The sequence below is a fragment of the Callorhinus ursinus genome, unplaced genomic scaffold, assembly GCF_003265705.2.
Source record: "Callorhinus ursinus isolate GAN/ISIS: 27379988/994484 unplaced genomic scaffold, GSC_fseal_2.0 scaffold67, whole genome shotgun sequence".
Classification (NCBI taxonomy): Eukaryota; Metazoa; Chordata; class Mammalia; order Carnivora; family Otariidae; genus Callorhinus; species Callorhinus ursinus.
In genome coordinates, this window is record NW_027397129.1 from 5,631,244 (window position 1) to 5,654,138 (window position 22,895).

The 22,895-nt window shown below is 36.6% G+C and overlaps 1 non-coding gene across 1 annotated transcript; it reads left to right on the forward strand.

Annotated features, from left to right (window-relative positions):
- Positions 1-16,608: 16,608 nt before the first annotated feature.
- LOC112835359 (U6 spliceosomal RNA) lies at positions 16,609-16,714 on the forward strand. Its single transcript, XR_003211216.1, has one exon. It is a non-coding gene; the product is annotated as a U6 spliceosomal RNA (small nuclear RNA).
- The last annotated feature ends 6,181 nt before the right edge of the window (positions 16,715-22,895 follow it).

The window sequence follows — 22,895 nt, forward strand, 5'->3', positions numbered from 1 at the left end:
ATCTCATTGTAGTTTTGATTTGTATTTCCCTGTCAAGGAATGATGTTGAGCCTCTTCTCATGTGTCTGTTAGCCATCTGTATGTCATCTTTCAATAAATGTCTACTCAAAGCTTCTACCGATTTCTTAACTGGATTATTTGTTTTCTGAGTGTTATTGTTATTTGGCTCTTAACCCTTTATTTTTTTTAATTTAAAATCAATTAGCCAACACATAGTACATCATTAGTTTTAGATGCAGTGTTCAACAATTCATCAGTTGTGAATAACATGCAGGGCTCATCACATCTCGTGCCCTCCCTAATGCCCATCACCCAGTTACCCCATCCCACCCACCTCCCCTTCAGCAACCCCCAGTTTTTTTTCCCAAAGTTAAGAGTCTCTCATGGTTTCTCTATGTCTCTGATTTGTTTCCATCCAGTTTTCCCTCCCTTCCATATGGTCTTCTGCACTGTTTCTTATGTTGCACATATGAGTTAAACCATATGATAATTGTTTTTCTCTGATTGACTTATTTCATTTAGCATAATACCCTCCAGTTCCAACCATGTGGATGTAAGTGGTAAGTATTCAACCTTTCTGATGGCTGAGTAATATTCCACTGTGTTTGTGTGTGTGTGTGTGTGTGTGTGTGTGTGTGTGTGTGTGTGTGTACCAAATCTTCTTTATCCATTCGTTTGTCAAAGGACATTTCAGCTCCTTCCACAGTTTGGCTATTGTGCATATTGCTACTGTGAACACTGGGATGCAGGTGTCCCTTCATTTCACTACATCTTTTTCTTGGGGGTAAATACCTAGTAGTGCAATTGTTGGGTCTTAAGGTAGCTCTATTTTTAACTTCTTGAAGAACTTCCATATTGTTTTCCAGAGTGGCTGTGCCAGCATGCATTCCCACCAACAGTGTAGGAGGTTTCGCTTTTCTCTGCATCCTCTCCAACATTTGTGGTTTCCTGTCCTGTTAATTTTAGCCATTCTGACTGGTGTGAGGTGGTATCTCATTGTGGTTTTGATTTATATTTCCTTGATGCCAAGGGATGTGGAGCATTTTTTCATGTGTCTGTTGGCCATTTGTATGTCTTCTTTGGAGAAATGTCTGTTTATGTCTTCTGTCCATTTCTTGACTGGATTTTTAGGATAAGTTCTTTATAGATTATGGATACTAGCCTTTTATCTGGTGAGACATTTGCAAATATCTTCTCCAACTCTGTAGGTTGTCTTTGGTTTTGTCAAAGAGGTTGCTGCCTGTGTTCTCCTCAAGGATTTTGATGGATTACTGTCTCACATTGAGGTCTTTCATCCATTTTCAGTTTATCTTTGTGTATGGTGTAAAAGGATGGTCCAGTTTCATTTTTCCGTATGTGGCTGTCCAATTTTTCCAGCACTATTTATTGAAGACACTGTCCTTTTTCCATTGGATTCTTTCCTGCTTTGTCAACGATTAGTTGACCATAGAGTTGAGGGTCCATTTCTGGGGTCTCTATTCTGTTCTATTGATCTGTGTGTCTGTTTTTGTGCCAGTACCATGCTGTTTTGATGATCAGAGCTTTTTAATATAGCCTGAAGTCAGGCATTGTGATGCCACAAGCACTGGTTTTCTTTTTCAACATTCCTCTGGCTATTCATTGTCTTTTCTGGTTCCATACAAATTTTAGGATTATTTCTTCCAGCTCTGTGGAAAATGTTGATCATATTTTGATAAGGATTGCAGTGAATGTGTAGATTTTTCTGGGCACCATAGATATTTTCACAATATTTGTTCTTCCAATCCACGAACATGGAATATTTTTTCCATCTCTTTGTGTCTTCCTCCATTTCTTTCATAAGTGTTCTTTGGTTTTTAGAGTAAAGATCCTTTACTTCTTTGGTTAAGTTTATTCCTAGGCATCTTATGGGTTTTGGTGCAATTGTAATTTGAATCAATTCCTTAATTTCTCTTTCTTCAGTCACATTGTTAGCGTATAGAAATGCAACGGCTTTCTGTGCATGATTTTGTATCTTGTGATGTTGCTGAATTGTTGTATGAGTTCTAACAATATTGGGGTGGAGTCTTTTGGGTTTTCCACATAAAGTATCATATCATCTGTGAAGAGTGAGAGTTTGACTTCTTCTTTACCAATTTGAATGCCTTTTATTTCTTGTTGTTTTCTGATTGCTGAGGCTAAGACTTCTAGTACTATGTTGAACAACAGTGGTGAGAGTGGGCATCCCTGTCGTGTTCCTGACCTTAGGGGAAAAGCTCTCAGTTTTTCCCTCTTGAAGATGATATTTGCTGTGGGTTTCTCATATATGGCTTTTATGATATTGAGGTATATTCCCTCTACCCTTACACTGTGAAGAGTTTTAATCAAGAAAGGATGCTGTATTTTGTCAAATGCTTTTTCTGCATCAATTGAGAGGATCATCTGATTCTTGTCTTTTCTTTTATTAATGTGATGTATCACGTTGATTGATTTGTGATTATTGAACCACCCTTGCAGTCCAGGAATAAATCCCATCTGTCATGGTGAATAATCATTTTAATATACTGTTGGATCCTATTGGCTAGTATCTTGGTGAGTATTTTGACATCCATAATCATCAGAGATATTGGTCTGTAATTCTACTTTTTGATGGGGTCTTTGTCTGGTTTTGGGATCAAGGTAATGCTGGCCTCATAGAATGAGTTTGGAAGTTTTCCTTCCATTTCTATTTTTTGAAACAACTTCAGTAGAATAGGTATTAATTCTTCTTTAAATGTGTGGTAGAATTCCCCTGGGAAGCCCTCTGGCCCTGAACTCTTGTTTTTTCAGAGGCTTTTGATTACTGCTTCAATTTCCTTGCTGGTTATGGGCATGTTCAGATCTTCTATTTCTGCCTGTTTCAGTTTTGGTAGTTTATAAGTTTCCAGGAACACATCCATTTCTTCCAAATTGCCTAATTTGTTGGCATATAGTTGCTCATAATATGTTCTTAGAATTGATTGTATTTCCTTCGTGTTGGTCATGATCTCTCTTCTTTCATGCATGATTTTATTAATTTGGGTTCTTTCTCTTTTCTTTTTGGTATGTTTGGCTAGGTGTTTCTCTATCTTATTAATTCTTTCAAAGAACCAGTTTCTATTTTGTTTATCTGTTCAACTGTTCTTTTGGTTTCTATTTCATTGATGTCTGCTCTAATCTTTATTATTTCTCTTCTCCTGCTTGGTTTAAGGCTTTATTTGCTGTTCTTTCTCCAGGTCCTTTAGGTGTAAGGTTAGATTGTGTATTTGAGATTTTTCTAATTTTTTGAGAGAGGCTTGTATTGCAACATACTTCCCGCTTAGGACTGCCTTTGCTGTATCCCAAACTTTTGAACTGTTGTGTTTTCATTCTCATTAGTTTCCTTGAATTTTTTAAATTCTTCTCTAATTTCCTGGTTGACCGAATCATTCTTTAGCAGGATGATTTTTAACTTCCAAGTGTTTGAGTTCCTTCCAAATTTCCTCTCATGATTGAGTTCTTGTTTCAAAGCTTTGTGGTCTGAAAATACTCAGGGAATAATCCCAATTTTCTGGTATCAGTTGAGACCTGATTTGTGACCCAGTATGTGATCTATTCTGGAGATTGTTCCACTTGCACTCCAAAAGAATGTGGTATTCTGCTGCTTTGGGACGAAATGCTCTAAATATGTCTGTTAAGTCCATCTGGGTTGTTGAAGTACCCTACTATTATTGTATTATTATCTATGTGTTTAATTTGGTTATTGTATTGTATTATTATCTATATGTTTAATTTGATTATTAATTGATTAATTGGCTGCTCCCAAATCAGGAGCATATTTATAATTGTTAGATCTTATTGTTGTGTAGATCCTTTAAGTATGATATAGTGTCCCTTTTCATCTCTTATTACAGTCTGTGGATTATAATCTAATTTGTCTGATATGAGGATTATAAAGAAATAAAAATTAAAAAATAAAATAAATAAATGAAAAATAAAAAAGGTGGGGGGAGAATATAATCTCTCAAGGTGGTCAAAACAGGGTGATCTAGTTGGCCCTGACTGTATTTTGGTTGCATGTTAGAAGACACTAAATCCAAAAATTATAAAGAAAACAAAACTTATATATATATACAACAATAAAATTGCATAGAGTGAAAGGAAGCCAAAAAATGAATATATCTATAAAATGTAAATGTAAAAAAAAATGAAAGTTAAAAAAAGGACAAAATCTAAGAGTTGATAAAATAAGAATCTAGCTGAAAAGGGAAAAAAATTGGAAAATTTTAAACTGAAAGATAAATCACAAGACAAAACCTAGAATTCTATATATTATTTTCCTCTAAGGCTGGAATGTTACAGTCTTGTGGAGTCTGAAAACTTCTTGTGCACCTGTTCTTACAGTTGGTCTTCTGGGGAAGGGCCTGTGGTGCTGCTTTCTTAGGTGTCTTTGCCTGGGCAGAGCTGCACCACCCCTTGTCAGGGGGCTGGGCTTAGTGTAAACTGGTCCTCTGCGTGGCTTTTTTCCCTGAAGTCTTTCTGCACCTCTTTAGAGGATCAAAATAAAAATGGCCACACCCGGATCTCCAGCCCCAGAGCCAAAAGATTACAGTCCCCTCTCTTTAATAAACCCTCTGGGATAAATTGTCTTCACTTTTGTGTGTGCCAGACTGCAGAATCCTGTGGTACTTGCCCATAGCTATCCTCCTGGGGGAATTTGGCAGGTCCCCCGTTACTGCGCTTTGTAGGGCCCTGACACTGAAAACTGTTGCCAGATTATGGTACTCCCGCTCTGCCCCTCCCAGGGGATGGCGGAGGGTCACCCCACACTGTCCTTTACAGGGCCACCACCCTGGGAGCTGTTGCCTGGTAATGCACGCACCCATTCCACCCCTCCTGGGTGATGGTGGAGGGTCCTGGCATTCCAGTCCTCTTCAGGGTCCCCAGACAGATAGCAGTCACCTGATCTGCCCCAATTTGAGGGTTTAGGCAACCAAGCTAAGACCACCCTCCTGGGCTCGCTGACCATAACCAGTTTCTTCACTCCTCTGCTTGGGAACTCTACTGGCTCAGGCTCCCCCATTAATTCTCTGACTCTGGGGATCCAGAGACCATACTGTCCCAGTTAGAAATCTACCTGTTTCATCCCCCGAGCACCTTTCAGGCAGGGATGTCTCTCACTGGAGCAGATTTCTTTTTTTTTAATATTTTATTTATTTGAGAGAGAGAGAATGAGAGATAGAGAGCACAAGAGGGAAGAGGGTCAGAGGGAGAAGCAGACTCCCTGCCAAGCAGGGAGCCCGATGCGGGACTCGATCCTGGGACTCCAGGATCATGACCTGAGCCAAAGGCAGTCACTTAACCAACTGAGCCACCCAGGCACCCTGGAGCAGATTTCTAAGGATTTTGATTTTGCCCTCCAGGGCTGTATCACTTTCCAGTAGGCCACGCCCCTCAGTTTTTCTGATATCTCCCCTCAGATTCACTTCTCTGCACCTCCTACCTTGCAAAAAGTGGTCACTTTTCTACTTGTAGAGTTCCAGATATTCTTTTCTTACATCTCAGGATGAATTCATGGGTGTTCAGAATGATTTGATAGTTATCTAGCTAAATTCAATGGACCAGATGAAAGGAGGTCCCCTACTCTTCTGCCATCTTACCTCCCCCAGGGATATTAAACTTTTATCACATATGTAATTTGCAAATATCCTCTCCCATTCTGAAGGTTGCCTTTTAATTTTATTGTTCCCTTCACTGTGCAGAAGCTCTTTACCTTGATGAAGTTCCAATAGTTCATTTTTGTTTTTATTTCCCTTGCCTAAGGAGACATATCTAGTAAGAAGTTGCTATGACTCATGTCAAATAGATTGCTGCCTGTGTTCTTCTCTAGGATTTTGATGGTCTCCTGTCTCACTTTTAGGTCTTTCATCCATCTTGAATTGACTTTTGTGTAGGATATAAGAAAGTGGGCCATTTTCATTCCTCTGCATATTGCTGTTCAGTTTCCCTAATACCATTTGTTGAAGAGACTTTTTTCCATTGGATATTCTTTCCTGTTTTGTCAAAGATTAATTGACTACATAGTTGTGGGTTTATTTATTGGTTTTCTATTTTGTTCCATTGATATATATGTCTGTTTTTGTGCCACTTCCATACTGTCTTGATCACCACAGGTTTCTTTTTTTTTTATTATGTTATCTTAATCACCGTACATTACATCATTAGTTTTTGATGTAGTGTTATATGATTCATTGTTTGCATATAACACCCAGTGCTCCACGCAGTACGTGCCCTCTTTAATACCCATCACCAGGCTAACCCATCCCCCCACGCCCTCCCCTCTAGAACCCTCAATTTGTTTCTCAAAACTATGGACTCTGAGAAACCACAGCTTTCTAATATAACTTAAAGTCCAGAATTGTGATGCCTCCCACTTTGCTTTTCTTTTCAAGATTGCTTTGGGTATTCAGGGCCTTTTGTGGTTCCATACAAATTTTAGGATTGTTTGTTCTAGCTCTGTGAAAAATGATGGTGGTATTTTGATTGGGATTGCATTAAATGTGTAGATTGCTTTAGAAAGTATAGAAATTTAAACAATATGTGTTCTTCCAATACATGGGCATGGAGTGTTTTTCCATTTCTTTGTGTCATCTTCAAATTCTCATCAGTGTTTTATTCTTTTCAGAATACAGATCTTTTAACTCTTTGGTTAGGCTTATTCCTAGGTATCTTATGGTTTTTGGTGCAATTATAAATAGGGTCAATTCCTTAATTTCTCTTTCTGCTACTTCATTATTGTTGTATAGAAGTGCAACATATTTCTGTACATTGTTTTTTATCCTGTGACCTTATTGAAGTTGTGTATTAATTCTAGCAACTTTTTCATGCAGTCTTTTGGGTTTTCTATATAGAGAATCGTCATCTGCAAATAGTGAAAGTTTGACTTTTCCTTGCAATTTGGATGCCTTTTATTTCTCTTTGTTGTCTGATTGTTGAGGCTAGGACTTCCAGTACTCTGTTAAATAACAGTGGTGAGAGTGGACATTCCTGTCTTATTTCTGGCCTTAGAGGAAAAGCTCTCAGGTTTTTTTTTTCCCATTGAGGATAATGTTAGCTATGTGTTTTTCATATATGGTCTTTATGATGTTGAGGTATGTTCCCTCTAAATCTACTTTGTTGAGGGTTTTTATCATGAATGGATCCTGTAAGTTGTCAATTATTTTCCTGCATCTACTGAGAGGATCATATGGTTTTCATCCTTTCTTTTATTAATGTGGTATATCATATTGATTAATTTGCAAATATTGAACCACCCTTGCAATCCAGGAATAAATCCCACTTGATTGTGGTGAATGATTCTTCTAATGTACTGTTGAATTTGGTTTTCTAGTATCTTGTTGAGAATTTTTGCATCCGTGTTCATCAGGGATATTGGCTTGTACTTCTCTTTTTCATGTAGTTTTTGTCTGGTTTTATTATTAGGGTAATGCTGGCTTTACAGAATGAGTTTTGAAGTTTTCCTTCCATTTCTATTTTTTTTAATAGTTTGAGAAGAATAGATACTAACTCTTCTTTAAATGTTTGGTAGAATTCTCCTGTGAAGCCATGTGGCCCTAGACTTTTGTTTTTGGGGGAAATTTTGATTGCTGATTCAATTTCTTTGCTTGTTATCAGTCTGTTCAAGTTTTCTACTTCTTCCTTTTTCAGTTAAGTGGTTTATATGTTTCTAGGAATCCATCCATTTCTCACAGATTGTCCGATTTGGTGGCATATAATTTTTCATAATATTCTCTTATAATTGTATTTCTGTGATTATTGGTTGTGATCTCTCCCCTCTCATTTGTGAATTTATTGATTTGGGTACTTTCTCTTTTCCTTTTGATAAGTCTGGCTATAGGTATATCAATTTTATTAATTTTTTTCAAAGAACCAGCTTCTGCCTTCATTGATAAGATCTACTTTTCTTTTTTAGTTTTTATATCATTTATTTCTGCTTTAATCTTTATTATTTCTCTTCTTCTGTTGGCTTTAGGCTTCGTTTTTTCTTCTTTCTCCTGCTCCTTTAGGTGTAAGGTTAGGTTGTTTATTTGAGATTTTTCTTGCTTCTTGAGGTAGGCCTATATTGCCTTATACTTCCTTCTTAGGGCCACTTTTGTTGCATCCAAAGGTTTTGGACCATTTGTGTTTTAATTTTCATTTTTCCATGAATTTTTTTTTCTTCTTTAATTTCCTCGTTGACCCATCACTCTTCAGTAGAATGTTCTTTAACCTCCATGTATTTGTTGTCTTTCCAAATTTTTTCTTGTGGTTTGATTTCCCATTTCATAGTGTTGTGGTTGGAAAAGATGCATGGTATGATCTCAGCCTTTTTGTGCTTATTGAGGCCTGATTTGTGACCTAGTGTGTGATCTATTCTGGAGAAGGTCCCATGTGCACTTGAAAAAAGTGTTTTCTGCTGTTTAGGATGAAATGTTCTGAATATATTTTTAAGCCCATCTGGCCCAGTATGTCATGCAAGCCATTGTTTCCTTGTTGATTTTCTGCTTAAATGATCTGTCCATTGATGCAAGTGGGGTGTTAATGTCCCCTTCTATTATTGTATTATCATCAATGAGTTCCTTTATGTTTGTTATTTTTTGTTTTATATATTTGTGTGCTCCCAAGTTGGGGGCATAAATATTTCAAATTGTTAATTCTTCTTGTTGGATAGAGCCTTTTATTGTGATATAGTGCTCTTCTTCATCTCTTGTTAGGCTTTTGTTTAGAATCTAGTTTGTCTGATATAAGTATTGCTACTCCAGCTTTCTTTTGATGTCCATTTGCATGATAAATATTTCTCCATCCCCTCACTTTCAATCTACAGGTGTTTTTAGGTCTAAAATGAGTTTCTTGTAAGCAGCATGTAGATGGGTCCTGTATTTTTATCCATTCTGACACCCTATGTTTATTGATCAGAGCATTTAATACATTTACATTCAGATTAGTTATTGATAGATATTAATTTAGTGCCATTTTATTACTTGTTTTATCATTATTTCTGGACATTTTCTCTCTTCTTTTCTAGTCTTTGTTGCTTTTGGTCTTTCCTTCTTTTCCAAGAGTCCCTTTAACATTTCTTGCAGGGCCAGTATAGTGGTCACAAACTCTAATTTTTGTTTGTCTGGGAAACTGTTTATGTCTCCTTCTATTCTGAATGACAACCTCACTGGATATTCTTAGTTGCAGATTTTTCCCATTCAGCACATTGAATATATCATGCCCCTCTCTTCTGGCTTGCTAAATTTCTGTGGATAGATCTGCTTTTGATGGGAGCTCTCTGTGCCTCCTGGGTTTAGATGTCTGTTTCCTTTTCCAGATTAAGGAAGTTTTTAGATATAATTTCCTCAAAACTTCTGCCCCCATTTCCTCTCTTCTTCTCCTAGGACTCCTATGATAGGAATGTTATTATGTTTGACAGAGTCAAGAGTTCCCTAAGTCTACTTTTGTAATCCAAAATTCTTGGGTTTTTTTGTTTTGCTTCATTATTTTCCATAATTCTATCTTCTATATCACTTATATGTTCCTCTTCCATTCTTGTGGTCCTTCCATCCAATCAGCTTAGAATCTTGGTTATTGCATTTTTTATTTTATCCTGATTGTTTTTTAGCTCTTTTATCTCTGCAGTTAAGAGTCTCCCTGATGTCTTCCATGCTTTCCTCAAGCCCAGCTAGTATGCTATGATTATTGCTTTAAGTTCTGGATCAGGCATATTACTTACTTCTGTTTTGATTAGATCCATGGCTTTGATCTTTTCTTGTTCTTTTTTGGGGATGAATTCTTCCATCTTGGCATTTTGTCTAGGTCTCTGTCTTCTGTGTGTTAGGAAAGGCTGTAATGTCTTCTGCTCCTGAGAGTAATGGTTTTATGAAGAAGAGGTCATATATTGTCTAGGGCCTGGCACTTCAGGAAGTGTCTCTGGTGTGTCCTGCATTCACTCTGCTGCTGTGTTTTGGCTGCTCTATACCTCAGGTCAGTCATCTGCATAGTTTCTCCTTGCCTGCAGTGGGTAGTGTTTGGACCTTGGCCAATGTGTGGTGAGTTTTAACTAGGTGTTCTCTGGTCTACTTGTTAAAAGAGACCTGATGCTATTTCCACTGGAACTGAAGCCCTGCAGAACTCTATGGTTAGTAGACATGGTGCATGCAGAGGTTTGTGCTAATCTTCTGGGAGAGGGTCCCACTGAGCTGGTCCTAAGGCACACTTGCCTGAGAAAAGCAGTACTAGCAGAGCACAGGTGTGTGGGACTTGATGTAAGCAGGTTAGGCAGCCAGTGTTGGAGCTGTGCTGTTTACTGGAGTTGTATTATGCTGAGGAGTAGAGGAGGGAAATGGCACCAGCCTGCTCCTTTTTCCCTAGAGAAGGGAGTCTGTGCTTGTTGTTCTCAAGGAAGCACTTTCAGAGGAGCAAATTATTTACCTTCATGCATCACAGGCATTTTTCAGATGGCTGATTTCACACTGTCTCTAGGTCACTTGCTGCCTGGAGCAGTGTAGCGCAACTTGGGTTCTACCTTAGCCAGGTCTGCTGAATTTTAAAATTCTAAATTTTAGGGACCTGGTGTGGTGGGAACCTGTGCTGATCCTCTTGGAAGAACAGTAGTTGCATCAGACCACGGGAGCATGGGATTTAGAGCAAGCAGGCTAAATAGCCAGTATCCAGGTTAGTCACCCTCAACAGATGTCTCTGTCTATGCTGAGTGGCAGGGGAGGGAAATGATACCTACCTGTTCTTTTGTCCCCAGAGAGGCAATGCCAGCTCTCATAGATGAGCATCAAAAAGTATGAACAGTCTCTTCCCGTGCCCCTTAGGCGATCCTTAGATCATGTAGTCTGTCCTGGTGTTGTTCACCTGCCCCCTCTCCAGGAGTAAGACACTGTCCCCGGATTTCTATCCCAACCAAGATTTGGACTTCTAAAACTCCAGTCTTCGAGTCCCACTGGTTGCAAAATCTCGTGAAATTCAGTGCCTCTCATTTTCTCAGCCAATGACTTTGGAGAAATTTTTTCCTTGTGTGTGTATCCCTATGCATTCCACTCTCTCTTGCTTTTCTCTGCAACTAAGTCTCCCTCCCCTTTGCAGCCCCCATGACCTGTTTCTCACTCAAACTATGTCTCCTCACTTCCTACCTTCCTTGAAGTGGCCTCTTCTCTCCCTCTAGTTGTGCAATTTGTTCTATCAGTCCTCAGGTCAATTTCTTGAGTATTAAAAATCATTTGGTAGTTATCTAGTTCTGTTTGAGAGATGAGGCAAGTCTAGGGCTCTCCTACAATGTCACCATCTTAGCTCCCCTCCCCTGCCTGCTCAAGCTTGTTTTTTTGTTTTTGTTTTGTTTTTTCCCAAGGCCTTTCTCCTTGGCTTGCAGATTGGCTTCCTCTTCATTTTTGTCTTTGTATGGTCTTTTCTTTGTGCATCCTCATCCCTGATGTCACTTTGTGTGTCCAAATTTCCTCTTCTTATAAAGAACACCAGTCAGATTTGATTAGGGCCCACTATAATGACATAAATTTAACTTAATCACCTCTTTAAAGGCCCTATCTCCAAATACAATCACATTGTGAAGTACTGGGCATTAGAACTTCACCATGAAAATTTTGCAGACACTATTTAATCCATAGCAGTAACTAGTTTGTTGGCAAAATGAGCACTGCAAAACAGGGGCTGCATCCTCTTCACTTTTATATTGGCAAGTGGTTAGCACACTGCCAGACAGAGAAAAAGCACATACCAAATAGTGACTGATTTTGAAAACTGAATCCATTTTCCTGAATCTTTAGACTGGAATGACTGGCCAGTTTAGTTAAATGGCCACAATGATGTGCACAAAAACATAGCCTTAAAATTCCATTCTTAAAACAATATATTTGGATATTTTAGAATATCTAAACCAGGATAAAATAAGAGAAGGCAACACTGAAAAGGGTGTAACCCTGGGAAAATATTAATAATTAAACATTTCCAGATACTTGAAATGTAGATTACATTTATTACTGAGAACATGATGGAAATATTTAATATAAAGTATTGTTATCATGGTGAAATTAGTTGAGTGTATCTAAGCAAAGCTTCCTTTGAAAGCATCCCTCTCTACCTCAACCATTACACATAAAATTACATAACCTATTCCAGAAACCATGTGCATTAGACAGTGTGTTAGAGATGCTTACTCCTAACCACAAGAGCTGATTGTTATATTTTCATGCATTTCTCAAGCTGGTAGTTAAACCATTAGAAGCTTTAAATCAGCTGTGGTGGAAGTATTACTATCACAGAAATCAACAAATGCTAAAATCAGGGCTTTGGGGGCAGCAGTTTTTAAACATTTACCAGCACACCACTGGCCATAGTCCAGTTGAGCTCCTTAAAAGCAAAGCCTCCTTACATAGCTAACAGTTGTAAAGCATACTCATTGCAAGAGAGAGATCAATGGGAATGGTAAGAAGAGGACTGATTCAGAACACTAAACCTCTGACCCTCTCTAAACCTCTTTCCCCTCCTGTAGTGTTTACAGCAAACTATCCTAGCTAGCCGAGGGGCTTAAGTTGATTTTCATTGACTCTCATACTATTTTGAAACTCTCTCTCCCTCAGATCTCTATTGCCAAATGTTCTATTCCAGAAAATTACCCTGTTATTCTGAAAATTTGTCTGATCTATTTTCTTTGACTCCAAAGGTGGAAAATATATCATTTGTTATGATTACTATTGACCTTTATAATATCATCTGTCCAACTTTTATTGTTGAATAAGATGAAGTGTATTCTTTTTTATTTTCTCATTAAGCAGTTCTATAACATGTTTATATTTGCAAAATGTCCTACAACCACTATTTTGGTTATTTTTTACAACAGTTATTAGAGGAGATGGTATTATCCTGCTATTTCAGAGGACCAATCTCTAGAAAGTTCAAAAGTTTTCTTTAACTCATGCACTAATCTTGGAGCTTATAGTGGATCACAGAATTTCTAAATTGGCCTCTGTAGACTACTAGTGTCATTTCTATACTTCTTGTGTGTCTCCTTGACGCAAGCTCCTGTAATGCAAGTTCTTGTTCTCATTCCCAGATACACACACACACACACACACACACACACACACACACACACACACTTTTACAGAAATGAGGTTTATCACTAGCTACAACACCATATTTTCAATATATTCATAACCTACTATGTATTGAGGAACCATTCAAGATAATGTTACAAGGCAATTTTCCCAATGATCCAATTAAGTAGATACAATTATGCCCATTTTTCAGATGAGGAAAGAGACCTACAAATATTAAATAACTTACCAAAGTAATTGATAATGCCTAATGTACAATAATAAAAATAAATTTAAAAATTATCTGAAATTAAATCTCATGATTAATATAAAACATAACTGTCCAGGAAATTGAATATATATGATCTCATTTAATACTCACTGTAGTCCACAAGGCTATTACTAGCCCCTTTTTAAAGTGGCAGAAACATGATCCAAGAGATTATGTCATTTGCTTAGGGTCACACAACTAATATGTATCAGAGCTAGGATTCAAACCAAGATCATCTGATTTCCAAACCAGAGTCCTTCCCACTTTAACACAGAGAGACCACGTAAATACTTTTTTATCTACTTCATTCTTCTTTACTATATAGACTCTTGATTATTGTATTTCTCTCTTTTTCATTCCCTTGTTTCTTGCTCCCTTCCAGCTCATTTTGCACTATTTCCATTAGCAGCATTGATTTACTGGTCACATATGGTACTTGGCACTACTGAATATTACATGTTGATAAAACAAATGGAAAAATGGGCTACATATGTTTCAGGGACTCAGTGAAACAGTGAGTGTACACTATTAGAGCTGGCACTCTGGAGAAAGAGATTCAGCCTTTGTTTAGACAATGATAGGAAATAAAATGTTGCATCATCCTGACTAGCAAGTTTAGTATTAACATCACTGCACAGAGGAGATAGCTCTAACCTACTTACGTCATATCTAAAAGTCTAATAATTGAGGCGCCTGGGTGGCTCAGTTGGTTAAACGGCTGCCTTCGGCTCAGGTCATGATCCCAGGGTCCTGGAATCGAGCCCCGCATCAGGCTCCTTACTCAGCGGAGAGCCTGCTTCTCCCTCTCCCTCTGCCTGCCTCTCTGCCTACTTGTGCTCTCTCTCTGTCAAATAAATAAATAAAATCTTAAAAAAAATAAAAGTCTAATAATCAACAAACATTTGCTGAATACCTACTATTGTGCTGAGTGTAATTGTTATTATAAGGAATTATAATAATCTTCATTTGTTCCATTGAAATTTATTAGGCTTCAACTATGTGCCAGACTATGTTTCAAGTATAAGAAAGTAATAGTGAACACATCTAGCACAGGTCCTGCCTCATGAAGCTTACATTCTGGTAGAGGGAAGAGGAAGGACGAATCAAGTAAATAGAAAATAAATAAAATTATTGATTATAAGTGCCATGAAATAAACAAAGGATCTATATAAAGGATGGCAGGAAGGAATGGGACTCACTTTGAATGAGTAGTGAAGAACTCTCTAAGGACTATTTAATCACATAACCTACATTTCAGGGGCTTATATATTAATTGTTCACATATATACATTGTGTGCAAGAATATTTACTTCATAAGCTTAATGTATTGAAAACTGGAAACTACACTTAACAGACCACAAAAACTATTGCATTTTTCAAGAAGTGATACATAGTAATAGTATTTTGTAAGAATATTTATGAAATGCATATATATAGATAGAATCTCTTCTGAATAGAGTATAGTTAAGCCATCATGATTATTAATTAAGCCATAATTTTATATATTTTGGACACATCAAGATATAAATTGGGGAAAGACCATCATTCAATTATAAGGCAGTAGACTTCTCTTGTTCTCACTAAACCAGTGCTACTCAGTGCTCATCTGAAAACTGTGCTTTTCAATTAAGTTCAAAGAAGTCCAAGTTAACTCATTTTTCTTCAGTATTACCCAGAAGATACTCTTTAAATATAAGAAAATAGAAAGATGCTATTTATCAAGTCCTACCAAATTTCAGTTGATTTTTTTTTTTAGAATTCTAGAAGTTTATCTTACCTCTACAGTTATTTTTACCAAAAATTTTGGAAAAGACTGAAATTATTCCTAGCTGTATATATATATAAAAAAAAAAGTTCTCCCAAATCTGAGGATGGTCATTTTCTAATCGTTTTACAGAAGTCAAAATTGCACTATGAATTGCTTGGAGTCATCTTTTATTTCCACAACAAAATGTATCTGTGGCATTTACTATTAAAAAATATCTTATTGGAATCAGGGCTCAGTAGATCGTTTAAGTTAATCGGGAAACAGCAATAAGGGAGGCTAATGCCACCCTCCATTTTTCACCCATTCTGGTTGTTTTTCAGACAAGTTTCAATGAGCTGACTATGAAGCTGTGCCTTCTTTGGTTGGGAGGCTGGGTCTATCTTACTCTGTTTCAAGGCTGCTGTGCCGTAAACATAAACACAGGAGCAGAGTGATAATAGAATAATTAATAAGAACCATGATAAAACAATGTACTTAAAATAAAATGCATAATTAAAATAACTGAACCACAAAAAAGTGCACTTGAATATAAAAAATGTGCATGTATATTCCAGACAGTAACAGAAAAATGCCATAAAAAACTCCTCAAAAATAATAATAAACATAGCAGATTAAAGAAGAATATATATGCTCTGGCTGTCTTAGGGCCATAAATGCAGCTTACAGTCATTTTTTAGTATTACAGCAAGAGTTTAGATCCCTTTAGGAATTTCTTACCCAAGAAATTCTCTATTGGTATACTGGTTACTAATATATTTCTGTTGTGCTATCTTTCACTACTAAGTTATTCTACCTAGCCTAAACTATTTTGAAAATTAGAACACCAAATTTGGTGGCTCATAAGCAAGGTAGAATATACAGTAGACAGCATTTGTTCCATGACCAGTAAGGTGATCTGATTTATTAAGGCCACCTACTGAGTATAAACATGGCAAAGAGAAGGGGAGAAGCACTTGCCAGAGGTCCTCAAAATCCTGGCTAATGATCTAGAATGAAGCACACTTGCCCAATATGCTATCTGGAGAGTGAACTGAATCAATTTTGTAATTCCATAAGATTTAACACCTGGGTTCAAATATCTCCAGTAAGGGGAGAAAATATGAAGGTGTGTCTCAAGAACTCCCTGACTTAGATGAAGTTTGGCATGTTTCCTGGAAATAAAGAGACTCAGTAGTCAGTATCTTCAATAGAATACTTAAACTTTGTGTTCCTCTTTGCTGGTGCTTTAGTTAACATCATAATGATTTGTCATAGGGCATGCATGGATAGTTCCTGAAAGGAGTCAGCACCAAAACTAGGTAAAGACTATATGGCCAGACAAGTGTTCCTAATGAAGCGAGCTTTTACTTATGTTTTTGAATGGACAGAATCTGCTTTTGAGTGGATGGTAGAGTGGACATGTCCTCTTTGTGTGGTCTATGGGCAGTACTTGAACGTGAAGCTGTGTACATCTTAATTAATGAAAACTGCTTTTCCCAGTGAGAAAAGCCTTTGAGGTTCAGTGGACAGTATTTTAAATAATATTAACATGAGTGCTCATTCAGCAGTACATATACTAAAATTGGAATAATACAGAGAAGATTATCATGGCCCCTGAATAAGGATGACATGCAAATTTGTGAAGCATTCCATATTTAAAAAAAATAATAATATTGATGTGAATAATAGCTATATTTATTGAAGTACATACTTGGTACCTCTCACTGTGCTGAGTGCTTTATATACATTATTTCTTAAGTTAATCCATCCAAAGCACTAAGCCAGTGCTCAAAATGTAGTCTTTGAACCAGTGCTGGTAATGAATTTTTTGTTACCAGTCCATGATGAGATAAGTATAGAAACAGTTTACAAACTATAACCACACTGACATTGTCACAACATCCTAGAAAGTGCTTGTTTCATTGAATAGGTATTGACTAGCTCAGGTGTTGTTGAACTAATGTCATGAGTTGCTTTGATGCAAGCTGTGTTGTAGTCATGCTCAATAGGACGATATAACAACATGTGATATTTTTAGATCAGTTTATCAACTAAAACACATACTAAAATATGAAATCCATTTCCTTCTTTGAAAGACAATTCTACTACAGTTTTACAGGTTAAAATTTTGGAACTGGTTATCAGTGAAACCTTAAAAATAAATTTTGAAATGACATCATTCATTTCATCTTGAGTAAAAGTTAAAATGAATAACTTGACCTTGCTGAAATTGCTTTAAAATCTCTTTTACTCCTGTCAATATACTTATATGAGAAGCATTTCTCTACTCTGTTATTAAAACAAAACATGAAAGAATCACATATGCAGTATTCTTTGCAAGTAGCATTGTCATCAATACCGCCTAGATCCTGTAAATTACTTAACCATAAGCAAGCTCCTTTGTCACATTATAAACTTTAGATGTTGATATACACAGTATCTTTCAAAGTGTGCATATAGGCATCTAATATGGGGAATCACTATTTTACTCAAGTAATCATTACTTGCCCATACTTACACTTTCAATGCATCATATATAGGTTTTATAATTAATTTCTTTTTCTTATAACATCTGTTCTCACATATACTAAAATGTAATTTCATGTTTGTTGACTAGTGAAAATGTAGTCTTGTACTTTGTATTTATTTTGAGTAATTCTTGTTATTGTATTTTCTAAAAGTATTAGTCAATGATGAATTAAACTTTCAAAAATATCTTTCATCAGAGTTTGAAAAGTACTCCACTAAATTCAATGCATAGAGCAAATTCTCAGTAATAGGAAAAATGATGATGATGACCATGATCTCATCTCTCATGTAGATGGAAGTGCACTTACATTTCACTGGAAGTCCAGTGAAATGTAACTGTAATTATCTTCTACTTCAAATAGGAAAACTCAGATTCAGGGAAGTTAAATAATTGGTTCAGTGTCACACAACTAAGTGATAAAAGCCAAAAATCAGACCTAGGTCTGATTTTCAAAGCTCATTTTCTCATCCACTACCACTATGATACTTTCACTTTATAAACATACATGCACATATAATGCCAAACTTATAGAAAATTTGCAAGTATGGAGATATAGGCCAAACAAATTTTTCCTCCTAAACCACTGGAGAGTAAGTTGCCAACATGATATCTCATCAACGCTGAATATTTTATTTTCTATTTTCTGCCATAAAGGGCATTCTCCTATATAACTACAATACAACCATCAAAATCTGTAAATTAATGTTTCTACATCACAAACATCTATTTTTCAGATCCCAAATCAAATATCCCAGTCGTCTCAACAATATCCTTCATAGCAAAAGGATCCAGTTCACAATTGTGCACTGCATTTGGTTTTCATATCACTTTAATTTCCTTCACTGGAACAGTTTCTGAAACTTTACTTTCATGACCTTTGTAATTTTAAAGATTGTAGGCCAGTTATTTTTTAATTTAAATTTTTATTCAGGTATAATTAACATACAGTGTTACATTAGTTTCAGGTGTACAATATAATGTTTCAACAATTTTATACATTACTCAGTGCTCATCAGTTTAAGTGTACTCTTAATCCCTTCTGTTTCACCCATTCCCTTACCCACCTCCCCTCTGGCAACAACAAGTTCATTCTCTATATTTAAAAGTCTGGGTTTTTTTTTTCTTGTCTCTTTGTTTATTTATTTGTTTTTTTTAAATTCCATATATGAGTGAAATCATATGGTATTTGTCTTCCTCTGACTGACTTATCGCACTTAGCATTATACCCTCTAGATCCATCCATACTGTTGCAAATAGCAAGATTTAATTCTTTTTAGGACTAATATTCCATTGATATATATATCACTTCTTTAATTGTTCATATATCAGTGGACACATGGGTTGCTTCCATATCTTGGCTATTGTAAATAACACTGAAATAAACATAGAGTTACATATATCTTTTTGAATCAGTGTTTTTGAATTCTTTGGTAAATATCCAGTAGTGGAATTACTGGATCATATGTTAATTCTATCTTTAATTTTTGGAGGAACCTCCATACTGTTTTCTACAGTGGCTACACCAGCTTGGATTTCCACCAACAGGTCATGATAGTTCTTTTTTCTAAATATTTTCTCCAACATGTGTTATTTCTTATCTTTTTTATTTTTACCATTCTGACAAGTGTGAGGTGATAACTCATTGTGGTTTTGAATTGCATTTCCCTGATGATGAGTGATGTTGAGCATATTTTCATGTGTCTGTTGGCCATCTGTATGTCTTCTTTGGAAAAAATCCATTCATGTTTTCTGCCCATTTCTAATTGGATTACTTGTTTTCCCTGGTGTTAAGTTGTATAAGTTCTTTATACATTTTAGTTACTAACCCCTTATCAGATATATCATTTGCAAGTATCTTCTCCCATTCAGTGGGTTGTCCTTTAGTTTTGTTCATGGTTTCCTTCACTGTGCAAAAAGCTTTTTATCTTTGTGTAGTCCCAGTAGTTTGATTTTGCTTTTGTTTCCTTGTGTCAGGAGACATATCTAGAAAAATGTTTCTACATTTATCAAAGAGATTACTGCCTATGTTTTCTTCTAAGAATTTTATGGTTTTATGGTTTCAGGTCTCACATTTATGTCTTAATCCATTTTGAGTTTATTTTTGTGTATGGTGTAACAAAGTGGTCCAGTTTCATTATTTTCCATGTGGCTGTCCAGTTTTAGCAACACCATTTGTTGAAAAGACTTTTTCCCATTGTATATTCTTGTCTCCTTTGTCATAAATTAATTGACCATATAATTATGGGTTTATTTCTGAGCTCTCTAATCTGTTACATTGATCTTTGTGTCTATTTTTGTACCAGTAACATACTGTTTTGGTTACGACAGATTTGTAGTATATCTTGAAATCTGGAATTGCAATAACTCCAGCTTTGTTCTTCTTTCTCAAGATTGGTTTGGCTATTCAGGGTCTTTGTGGCTCAATACAAATTTTAGAATTATTTGTTCTAGTTTTGAGAAAAATGATGTTGGTGTTTTGACAGGAATTGCATTAAACTGTAGATTGCTTTCGGTAGTATGGAAATTTTAACACTATGCATTCTTACAATCCATGAGCATGAAATATCTGCCCATTTGTATGTGTCATTTTCAATTCTTGCATCATGATTTATAGTTTTCAGAATGCACTTAACCTCCTTGGTTAAATTTATTCTTAGGTATTTTATTATTTTTGGTGCTGTTGTAAGTAGGATTGTTTTCTTAATTTCTTTTTCTGCTGCCTCATTATTACTGTATAGAGATGCAACAGATTTCTGTATATTTATTCTGTATATTTAATCTGTAACAGATTTCTGTATATTTATCTGTATCCATATTCTGTATTCTGTATCCTGTGACTTTACTGAATTTATCAGTTCTAGTCATTTTTTAGTGGAAGCTATAGGGTTTTCTATATAGAGTATCATGTTATCTGCAAATAGTGAAATTATACTTCTTACCAATTTGGTTGCTTTTTGTTCCTTTTTCTTGTCTGATTGCTGTGGCTAGGACTTCCAGTACTACGTTGAATAAAAGTGGTGAGAGTGAACATCCTTGTCTTGTCCCTCATCTTAGAGTAGAAAGCTTATTTTTTTGCCACTGAGTATGAAGTTAGCTGTGGATTTTTTATTTATGGCCTTTATTATGTTGAGGTATATTCCCTTTAACCCACTTTGTTGAAAGTTTTTATCATGACTATACTTTGTCAGATTTCTTTTTCTGCATCTATTGAAATGATCATATGGTTTTTTTTAATTTTTTATTGTTATGTTAATCACCATATATTACATCATTTGTTTTGGTGTAGTGTTCCATGATTCATTGTTTGTTCATAACACCCAGTGGTCCATGCAGAATGTGCCCTCTTTAATACCCATCACCAGGCTAACCCATCCCCCTACCCTCCTCCCCTCTAGAAACCTCAGTTTGTTTTTCAGAGTCCATCATCTCTCATGGTTCGTCTCCCCCTCTGACTTACTCCCCTTCACTCTTCCTCTCCTGCCATCTTCTTCTTTTTCTTTTTTCTTAAAATATGTTGCGTTATTTGTTTCAGAAGTACAGATCTGTGATTCAACAGTCTTGCACAATTCACAGCGCTCACCGTAGCACATACCCTCCCCAATGTCTATCACCCAGCCACCCCATCCCTCCCACCCCCGACCACTCCAGCAACCCTCAGTTTGTTGCTGAGATTAAGAATTCCTCATATCACTGAGGTCATATGATACATGTCTTTCTCTGATTGACTTATTTCACTAAGCATAACACCCTCCAGTTCCATGCACGTCGTTGCAAATGGCAAGATCTCATTCCTTTTGATGGCTGCATAATATTCCATTGTGTATATATACCACCTCTTCTTTATCCATTCATCTGTCGATGGACATCATGGCTCTTTCCACAGTTTGGCTATTGTGGACATTGCTGCTATAAACATTGGGGTGCACATACCCCTTCGGGTCCCTACATTTGTATCTTTGGGGTAAATACCCAGTAGTGCAATTCCTGGATCGAATGGTAGCTCTAATTTCAACTGTTTGAGGAACCTCCATACTGTTTTCCAGAGGGGTTGCACCAGCTTGCATTCCCACCAACAGTGTAGGAGGGTTCCCCTTTCTCCACAACCCCGCCAACATCTGTCGTTCCCTGACTTGTTAATTTTAGCCATTCTGACTGGTGTGAGGTGGTATCTCATTGAGGTTTTGATTTGGATTTCCCTGATGCCGAGCGATGTTGAGCACTTTTTAACGTGCCTGTTGGCCATTTGGATGTCTTCTTTGGAAAAATGTCTGTTCATGTCTTCTGCCCATTTCTTGATTGGATTATTTGTTCTTTGGGTGTTGAGTTTGATAAGTTCTTTATAGATTTTGGATACTAGCCCTTTATCTGATAAGTCATTTGCAAATATTTTCTCCCATTCTGTCGGTTGTCTTTTGGTTTTGTGGACTGTTTCTTTTGCTGTGCAAAGCTTTTTATCTTGATGAAATCCCAATAGTTCATTTATGCCCTGGCTTCCCGTGCCTTTGGTGATGTTTCTAGGAAGAAGTTGCTGCGGCTGAGGTCGAAGAGGTTGCTACCTGTGTTCTCCTTTAGAATTTTGATGGACTCCTGTCTCACGTTTAGGTCTTTCAACCATTTGGAGTCTATTTTTGTGTGTGGTGTAAGGAAATGGTCCAGTTTCATTCTTCTGCATGTGGCTGTCCAATTTTCCCAACACCATTTGTTGAAGAGACTGTCTTTTTTCCATTGGACATTCTTTCCTGCTTTGTCAAAGATAAGTTGACCATAGAGTTGAGGGTCCATTTCTGGGCTCTCGATTCTGTTCCATTAATCTATATGTCTGTTTTTGTGCCAGTACCATACTGTCTTGATGATGACAGCTTTGTAATAGAGCTGGAAGTCCGGAATTGTGATGCCGCCAGCTTTGCTTTTCTTTTTCAGTATTCCTCTGGCTATTCGGGGTCTCTTCTGGTTCCATACAAATTTTAGGATTATTTGTTCCATTTCTTTGAAAAAAGTGGATGGTATTTTGATGGGGATTGCATTCAATGTGTAGATTGCTCTAGGTAGCATTGACATCTTCACAATGTTGGTTCTCCCAATCCATGAGCATGGAACGTTTTTCCATTTCTTTGTGTCTTCTTCAATTTCTTTCATGAGTATTTTATACTTTTCTGAGTACAGATCCTTTGCCTCTTTGGTTAAATTTATTCCTAGGTATCTTATGGTTTTGGGTGCAATTGTGAATGGGATCGACTCCTTGATTTGTCTCTCTTCTGTCTTGTTGTTGGTGTATAGGAATGCCACTGATTTCTGTGCATTGATTTTATA